The sequence below is a fragment of the Stegodyphus dumicola genome, chromosome 12 (assembly GCF_044657685.1).
Source record: "Stegodyphus dumicola isolate Sdum_Otavi_A_Nest chromosome 12, ASM4465768v1".
Classification (NCBI taxonomy): domain Eukaryota; kingdom Metazoa; phylum Arthropoda; class Arachnida; order Araneae; family Eresidae; genus Stegodyphus; species Stegodyphus dumicola.
This window is the reverse complement of record NC_140779.1, coordinates 122,815,585-122,825,155: the sequence shown is the minus strand read 5'-3', so window position 1 is coordinate 122,825,155 and position 9,571 is coordinate 122,815,585. Positions and strand designations below refer to the sequence as shown.

Below are 9,571 nucleotides of genomic sequence, written 5' to 3'. Positions count from 1 at the left end.
GACAGGAGTGACCTCGAAATCTTGAATTAGGTATATATGTGTAGAAGCCATAGTGAAAGAAAAAATGATTCGGGTCCGACGGCCCCGCCCACCACGGAGCGCAACAAGGAAACACAGATTCCTGTGTTAGGGCTAGCCGGACCTATACGCAAACTGAAGCCCCACAGTCGGCTTTCCCGAAAGCAGGTACTCCCGAGAGCTTGACCCCAAGCCACTGACACAAGGACTAGTGACCAGCCGATTGACAACCGTGAGGACGACTAAGGTTTCTCCCGTTTAGCTGAAGCAGAGGCCAAAGTAGTGTGTTGGGGACAGTAACTCGCCCCTCAACTACCAGGACCCTCCTTTCCAGCGACACGGGTCTCCACGCACGGCAAACACGTGGGCAGTTTTCTCGCCATTTGAAAATTGGACGCAAGGGTTGTTCCAGTTTCTCGTGACGAGCCCCAAACTCCGTAGAGAGAAACCACAAGGGAGAAGGGAAGGGAAAAAGTTCCAGTTAAGAGGAGAGGAGACGGAAAAGAGGATAGATCACTGGGGCTCCAGGATCGTGACACCCGTCTCACCAAGAAGATGATCCCCTGAAGGGCTAGGGTACCTCGGGATTGCCACACCCGTACTCAGAAAAGTGAGCCCCCTGAGGGGTAATTACACTTGAATCTAGAATTAATGGGTCGTCTGAGATTTCAGCAAAAATTGTGAAATTGGACTAGTCAATCGCATTTGAAATAAGCAAACGTATGTTTCAAATATTGTGAAATGAAACATAAAATTTATGTATATATATAGTGAAATGAAGATTTCAGTCCAGGTGAATGGGCTGGTTGCACGGGCGTTTTTATGCTTTTCCTTATGTGTAACGTGTATATGAGGCAATTTTTCTACAGAAAATCCTCCATGATGGCATTCCTTTTTCTTAGCAGATAGCCCTGGTGTGCTTTACCTTAATCAACTAAACCAGTATTTACATCTAATTATTAAATTTCTATACTAAATTTTGACATTTATTTATACTCATGTTTAGAAGGCAAGGTATTTAAAAATTGGAACTTTATAGTTTGTTAAATGAAGATAAAATCTTAATTATTTTAGGAGGAGAACAGAAAACAAAATGCATGAAATTGAGTGATTCATTTATTAAAGATTCTTCTGTAATTTACATATTTTTCTACCTATCATAACATGTCATTCACTAAATTTCTATTTTTATAGTTAATTGAACTCTTTAGCTAATTGAAAAAGTTTAATCATATGAATTTTTAAGAAAAAATTAAAACATATATTTCAAATATTGTCTTTGTAATATGTAAATATATCATAAAATTGTATCTGTCATGACATATGAATGAATTTTTATATTGATAGAAATGTTTGATTGACAAAGTTAAACCTTTAATGAATTATCATTTATTCTTAGTTGATTTTGTATTTATGTAATACTTGATAATGTTGCAATTTATTGATTTTATTATTGCTGTAAGGGTATCTCTAGAAGGGCACTTGTGTTTTCTGAAGTATGTTTACCAAAACAATTTCAAAGCATTATGAATGAAAGAACAGTATTTAAAATTAAGTAAAAAATGCTAAAAATATTTTATTATTATTCCAGAAATTTTGTGATTTAATTCAGTTTTATTAAGAAAACAAAAATTATTTTTATTTTTGTATGTATTTTTGTTTTGTACTTTGAAAAGTTCATTAGAGCAATTTAATTTTAGCAAGTTGCACTGTTTTACTAAAAATCAGTATATTATTAAAATTATATTATAATGTAGGTTTCTTTTATTTTCCTTATTCTGTAAATTATTAGAAAATCAACCTGTTTATTACGGATAATATAGAGATTCTGATATTTTGTCGTAAATTACCCAAATCTCTTTAACAGTTTGTAGATGCTTTTATTTGTGATCTATGAAGTGAAAACACATCAGTGGTCAAGTTTCCTGGTTGGTTGAATCATAGTGGAGTAAATTACTTGAAAATATAATCAACAGTCTTAAGCTGAATTTTTTATGTCATTATATGCAATAATAAAATATACAATCAATTTTGTTTCGGAAGTATTCGGTTGTTGCTGTATGATTTATTCATGGTTTCCATATCAGGAATGTGAATATTTTAATTCATATTTTTTTATCATTGTAATTCTATTTATTTTAAATGAAATTAATTTGTTTAAAATAACTGAAAAGCTTATTGTTTAAGACTATTAAGTATTATTATTTTCAAATTAGCAAAGCTTATTGTGTAATTTTCGTTTTTAAAAACACGTAATTATCTTGCTATGATCAAAGAAATCTCTGATAAATTCTGTGCTAAAAATATGTCATAAAATTGTTAATTTCAGTACTGTGTATAATTTTTCAGCTTCCCAAGCCACTAGTCTTTTAACTATTTTAGTTTTATATGTAAAGCAACTTTTGATGCATAATAAGCAATCTAATTTAGAAATATTTCTGGAAAAAATTTAATTTTTATTTATTTAATGTTAAAAATGTTATTTTAGTTAGCAATCTTTTAACGTGTAATCATTTTAGAATAAAGGAAATTTAATTATTTTTAATAGTTCAAGAATATTTTCACTAAATGTAGTTGTAAAAAAATTGAAATGATACATTTATAATTGTATATATAAATATGACAAAAATATAAATTTTTGAAAAAGATTCTTTATTTCAGAGTAGTAATATGATATATTCCATAAGCTGTAATCTAATATTAGTTAAAATAAAATGTAAAGGTAATGTTTGGTCAAATCATTTTTGTTATAATTTAATTAAAAAAATCATTAACTGTAAAATTTGTTTAATTTAAAATCTAAAAATACAGTATTGTCATGATTTTTTCAAGTCTTATGTGAAAAAGGAATAATCATGTGGTAATTTCTTTTGTCATGATATAAAAATTATGTGTATTTAATATGAAATTGTTTGAATATAAATAAATTTTTTTTATTATTTTAATTGTGTTGTCTTCACTTTTACTCTAAAAAATCTTCTACATATATTTAATATTTAGCTAATTTTTATAAGAGATGAATTTAATTGCTGATCAGCATTTTAAATTCTGTCCTGTCAAAAAATAAAATTTTCCTTCTGATTAGTTTTCATTTCCTGTTTAATACTATTGTATTAATAGTATATTTCTAAAAAATTCTAAGTAAATATAATAATGAGTAATTTAAAATGCCTAAAATTTGCGCTAAAGCTGCTAAGTAATAAATCAATAATTTATTATTAGAAAAGGTATTTAGATATATCCAAGGAAAAGAAAATTAAAGCTATGAATTATTAGAAAAAACTTTAGTAAGAATTTTTAAGTAGCTTTCCAAGTCAGTATCCAAAGTTATCCAGATCTATTGTAGTAGTAATTACTTAAAATCAAAGCATAATTTCAGATATTAATTTTATGAAACACAAAGTTCGAAAATTATAAAACGTATCTTTAAAATATGCTACAGCTTAGGAGATTTAAGAAGCGTATAAATCGAAAATTAATTCGAAGCAGAGAATTTTATTAAGACGAATTATTCGTGAGCGAATTTCACTTGCACCCTGCGCCATTGCTTCACTCAGACTAGGCTAGACGAGATGAATGCAACGATCGAACCGGTTTACATTATGTCTATGGGACCTTTCGTTCTTCTCCCTTACAAATTCTTTGTAATAAACTTCGGAACGCATGCAGTGGCTCTTTGTTGATTGCTGAAGTTTCTTACGTTGTGCGAACGCTGAACCAGAATACTTTGATTTTTTTATGGTTTTAAGGTTGGATGTATTTTAGAGAGGTAAGAATACATTACTTTACTTCTGTAAATTTATATTTTTCTAATTATATCAACGTTTTTAGGCGTATGTTCTAGTATACATGTGTTATTTCTGGTAGAGGCAAGGCTGCTGTGCTATGTATAATTTCTTTTTGAATAATGTTGTGTCAGCCCATCGTAGAATAAACGGGCTTTGCATAATTATATTACCTGATCTGTTTCAGAATAAAACATTTTTTTATGGACCTGTATAAATTTGATGTTATAATATAAGCTAACACAGCTTATTCTTAAAATTTTACATGCCATTAGCTATACACTATAACTATTTACTCCCTTTTATATTTAAAAATAATTAATTTATATTTTATACATAACTATTTACTCCCTTTTATATATTAATTTAAATAAAAACATTTCAGTTATTAAAATGCCGGTTAGATGCTGTGTACCCTTATGTAAGGGAAACTACCCAACAGGACCAAAAGTGTCTGTATTCTCCTTTCCTAAAAATGAAGATTTGAAGAGAGAGTGGCTTTCTGCAATCCAACGGAAAGACTTTTCACCCAAAAAGAGTTCAAAGGTAAGTAAAGTAGAAATATTAATTAACAGTGTAGATTCTAATTACATATAAGGGTTCATTCAGAAATTTTTAAATGATAATATTTTGTTACATAAACCAGGATATACAGAAATAAAGGATTGAAATAGAGCTTTAATCACTGCAAATATTCTCTGGTTCTATCTGTAAAATGAATATTCTTTACTACAAATGCTCAGAATGAACCCTCTGATTTTTAAACTATTACTATTAACATAAGGTTTTTTTTTTATTTTTTTTTATTTTTTATTATTTTTATTTTTTCTAAAGGTTTGTGAATTGCATTTCAAGGAAAGTGATTTTAAAATTGAAGCTTCAGCATTTGATTCTAAGAATGGAATTTTAATTTCTGCTCCACTTCAGGTGCGTAGATTAAAAGAAAATACAGTGCCATCAATATTTAAGGACTATCCATCTGTATACAGTTCAAAAAGTAGCACCATTGTACGAGAAGATCCTGATGCAAAAAAACCTGCCTGCGAGTGCCATAATTTACAGAAAGCATTGCGTGAAAGCCTTAAAGAATATGAAATGTATAATAATGATTTGAAAATTAATTGTTCTAATGATATTTTGTCATGTATTGATCGCTATGGAATATCAGCATTTTGGCATGTATACACAGTTCCAGATACCTCAACTGTTTGCTTTATTCATATTGTTTTTAGTCCTGGGCCATCAATTGATTATTCTGTAGTTGTGAATGACAATCAAGAAATGTCTGTATTTATTAAAGAAAAATCTATTATGCAATTATCTCCTTACACATTCCCACATAAAGTTACAAATTTTAATGAAATTAGGACTGTTTTAGATAAATTGGCTAATCTTCAAACCAAAGAGTTAAATTCAAAATTAACCATAATTGATATAATTAATGAATTACTGCAAACTATCTCTAACGACAAAAATGAGAGCATTATTAAATTTTTGCAAGACCAGATGAATCTTTTACTTTGCCCTGAAAATAATTTTAGATACAGTCCTGATGTACTAGTGTTAGCATGCTTGTTAAATGCTATATCACCACATGCATATAAATTTTTAAGGGATAGTGGCAGTATTATTATGCCTCATCCTTCGACTTTAAAAAAAATTTGTAGCAATTTAGTATTGTCACCATGTAATGAAACTATTGATGAAAATTTTTTAAAATATATGAAAAATCGTGTAACTTTCCTTGAGGATCGAGAAAGGAAAGTGATTTTTTTGGTAGATGAAATTTATGTTCAGCCATATTTTGATTACAAAGGAGGCTCTGTCGTTGGGGCTGCATTTGATTCTTCCAGTCCGGCAACCAGTGCATTTGCTTTTATGATATTCAGTTACATATTATGCCTGTTAACACAATAAATTTTGAAACATTACATTATGTAATTTAAAAAGTGATTAGAGGTCTTGAAAATATGGGAATTATTTTTATTTGTGTTATTACAGACAACAATGCAATAAATAGAAAAGCCATGAGTTTGTTTTCAAATCCACCACGTAATTCATTTGTTTACAAACATCCAATGAATGGGAATACGCCTCTTTTCTACATAATAGATGCAGTTCATTTATTTAAAAATATAAGGAACAATTGGCTGAACCAGAAAAATCCTGGTACATGTATGTTTTTTCCAAATATTGAAGATCTTTCAAAGAAGCACTTCAAAACTGCTTCGTTTATGTCTTTGAGAAAGCTACATGAAATTGAAAATGGCCAACTGATTACATTTTCTAATGGTTTAACTCTAAAAAGTCTTTCACCTTCTAATTTAGAGAAACAAAACATTAAACTGGTTCTTAAGATTTTCAATAAATTTACTATTGAAGGTCTGATTCATTTGGGTCCTTTGCATGAAATACCACACTATTCAGATACATCTGAGTTTATATCCATAATATGCAAATGGTGGGATATTATGAATGTTAAAACTATGTTTAAAGATATACATCAAAAGAGTTAATTTATGAAGCCATTAACAGCAGATGATTCTGATCCAAAAGTTATTTTTCTCAATCAGTTTCTTAACTGGTTAGATGCATGGGAATCAATGAAATGTTCAACAGGCATGCTTACAAAAGAAACTCATGCAGCTCTCAAACAAACTACTTATGGTATACTGGAGTTGACTAGATATTGTGTTGAAAGGCTTGAAATGAAATATATACTTCCAGGAAAAATTCAGACTGACGCTCTTGAAGCCCGGTTTGGTAAATACAGACAACTTTCTGGTTCTCAGTATCATATTTCAATGAGACAGTTATTAGAATGTGAAAAAAATTAAGAATACAATCAAGTATTAAGTTAGAATTGATTGTTAAAAATACTACTGTCCCTTTAACATCATTTGAATATGATGATAATCTTCATGATATTATAGAATTAGATAATACAGTATATTACCCATCATTAAATATTACGGAGAGTGATGTGAAGGGCATTAGTAGCCATCTGCCAGTTCTGACTTATTTGGGTGGTTACTGTTGTCATGCAGTTTTAAAGAAAGTGAAATGCTGTAGCTGCAAACAAAACATTACAATAAATTTCACAGTTAATCATGATCAAACGTATGAAATCATGTAAAGAATCTTGATCGTGGTGGACTCAGGTGGCCAAAACCATTTATTGTAAATATAATTATGTATAATTATTTAATTGTAAATAAGCTGTGTAATGAAGAATATGAAGATTTTTTATTGGAACAAAATCAGAGGAAAATTGTAGCAAATTTGACTTTTAAAATTTTAGAATTAAAAGAAATGCTCTTTGATGATATTATTTGTGATAATGGTCATACAAGTGAAAGTATAAGCAAACTGATAATTTGGATATCAACAAATATCATGCTCAAGAATCTTTGCAATAGGAAAAATGGCGATATTAAGTCCAATAAAGGAAAAAAAAGAAAACTTCAGACACTTGCAAAGTAACATTGATGCTGTCTTTAAAAGTAATTTTTAAAGTTCTCTCAAACTGCATCTTTGCTAAATATCTACGTGTCATCTTTGGTGAGCAGCTGAGATTTAAGAAGCATGTTTGTTATACATTTAAATTGCTTTATACCAAAATTTATTTTGGACTTGTATATATTATTCTTTGCTTATTTAACCAAGTTTTTAATATTACTAAAGATTTTATATAATTTTTAATTTGTTTTATACTAAGTTACTTCTCAAGGTCCTGAAATTTCTATATTGTATTTACAAGCGCCTTTGCTAAATATCTACGTGTCATCGTTGCTGAGCAGCTGAGATTTAAGAAGCATATTTATTATACATTTAAATGCTAAATATCATAATTTATTCTGGACTTGCAGATATTATTCTTTGCTTATTTAGTTATTTAACCAAGTTTTCGGTATTACTGAAGATTTTATATTATTTAAAATTTTCTTTATACTCAGTTACTTCTCAAGTTCCCAAAGTTTCTATTTTGTATTTCAATTGTGTTTCTTAAAATGTTCGTTATTATTTAAGATTTTGTATCCTGAAATTACATGGCATAGTATAGTCATAGTGTAGTAGTGTAGAAAGAACATATTACATGGCATAGTGTAGTAGTGTAGAAAGAAGACTAATTCCATAATGTCTTCTTTCTGCACAATCTAACTCTAATATTTATATTTATGCAATAATTGTATGGACTCTTTCTGGATAGTACTACATGTTCAGCTCAAGTAATATTTGCTCTTCACATTATTCACAGTGAATAAGCACAAATCAAACTACTAATGTACCCGTGTGGTGACCGGGTGTGAAAGAATAGTCCCAATGTAGCTCATACATGTCGTAAAAGGCGACTAAAATGCGTACCCAGCGTCTGGGGGTATAGCCGGGCACCCTGCCCCTGGGGATTATATCAGGGAACTGGTCCTCCAGGTTGGGGGTTGGGTGTGGGGCTAACTACCCCACCCCATAAAAAAATCTCACTGTTAAGAAATCCAAAGATAGAATTAGCCGGACTGCTTCTACTGGAAAATGACTTGGAAATGGCCTAGGGACTTTTCGTTTTGGAACATGAAAAATAAGCAAACAGACTAAAAGTTTGAAAAGTTATTGAAATAATTAAATAAAGAATGATGAAGTGTGACTGCAAGTGACGTCCGGTATCCTTTTCTGTCATTGCACTTTTCCTGACATGATAAGGCTCTACCACGTACACTTTGGTAACGAGGCTTGGAAACCTCGGCTAACACCTTGTTGTTTATTAAAAAAAAGAGACATACAGCAATAATTATATTTAATAATAATAATAATTTTGACCCAAGCTCTATAAATATATTATGGTATTAATTTATAAGTCTTTACAAAGTTACATACATAGGTCTTTATAACATTTCACCTGTATAATAGTTATATGATATATGATTTTAAAGACTAAAAAATAAATTTGTTCTGTTTTTTCTTTGTTTGTTTCAGGTATTCATAATGAAGAAAGGAGTGTTTTTATCATGAAATGGCTCTCAGGTGTAAAAATGCATAGGATATATCTTAGTTTATTGAAGTTAAGAATTGGTGCTTTGTGGACTACAAAATATGTGCAATATCCATTGTCACACCACTCTGTTCAAGAATATCGATCAGTCCTGAATGATAAAGAAAATGATTAACAAAGGAATATCTAGAACTTTGTAACGTTGCGCGCCTCCAACTTGCACGCAACAAAGAGGTGACTGTGAAAACTGGATAAAAGACAGAGTCTTGTGAAGGGTTTAAGTCCCTTTTTATTCAACGTAAAAATTTACAATTGCGTGCTCTTGACGCTCACAGACTGCGCCAACTCTGCGGTCAAATAAAAATAATAACCTGAAAAGAAACTAAAGACAAGACTCTAACTACGAGGCTCTCTAAAAATAACTAACTCACCGCGTTTTACAATACCGCTGCTAATTCAGCAACCTGAAGTTCACTTGAACGATTAACACTACTTCCCGGCAAGCACATAGGCCGACACGCGGGGTTCTTCAATTTCTCGCTAACTACCTCCGCGCTCGTGAAGTAAGAACATCACACCCCGAACTCGTTTCCTTTCTATTTAAATCATAATACTTCCGCTGATAATTTGAATCCTTGCGCGTTCTACTAAAATTTACATATTCTGGCATTGGCAGTTCCAGGGGAAAGTAAGGCTTGACAGGAAAGATAGTTTAAACTTAAAAAAAATGTTAGTTAAAATAAATATAAACCCTACATTTGCCGCTGCCAGAATTTGGAAA

At 30.4% G+C, this 9,571-nt stretch overlaps 1 long non-coding RNA gene across 1 annotated transcript; it reads left to right on the top strand.

Annotated features, from left to right (window-relative positions):
• Positions 1-4,196: 4,196 nt before the first annotated feature.
• LOC146993745 (uncharacterized) lies at positions 4,197-8,979 on the top strand. Its single transcript, XR_015044341.1, has 2 exons — positions 4,197-4,349; positions 8,775-8,979. It is a non-coding gene; the product is annotated as an uncharacterized LOC146993745 (long non-coding RNA).
• Positions 8,980-9,571: the final 592 nt, after the last annotated feature.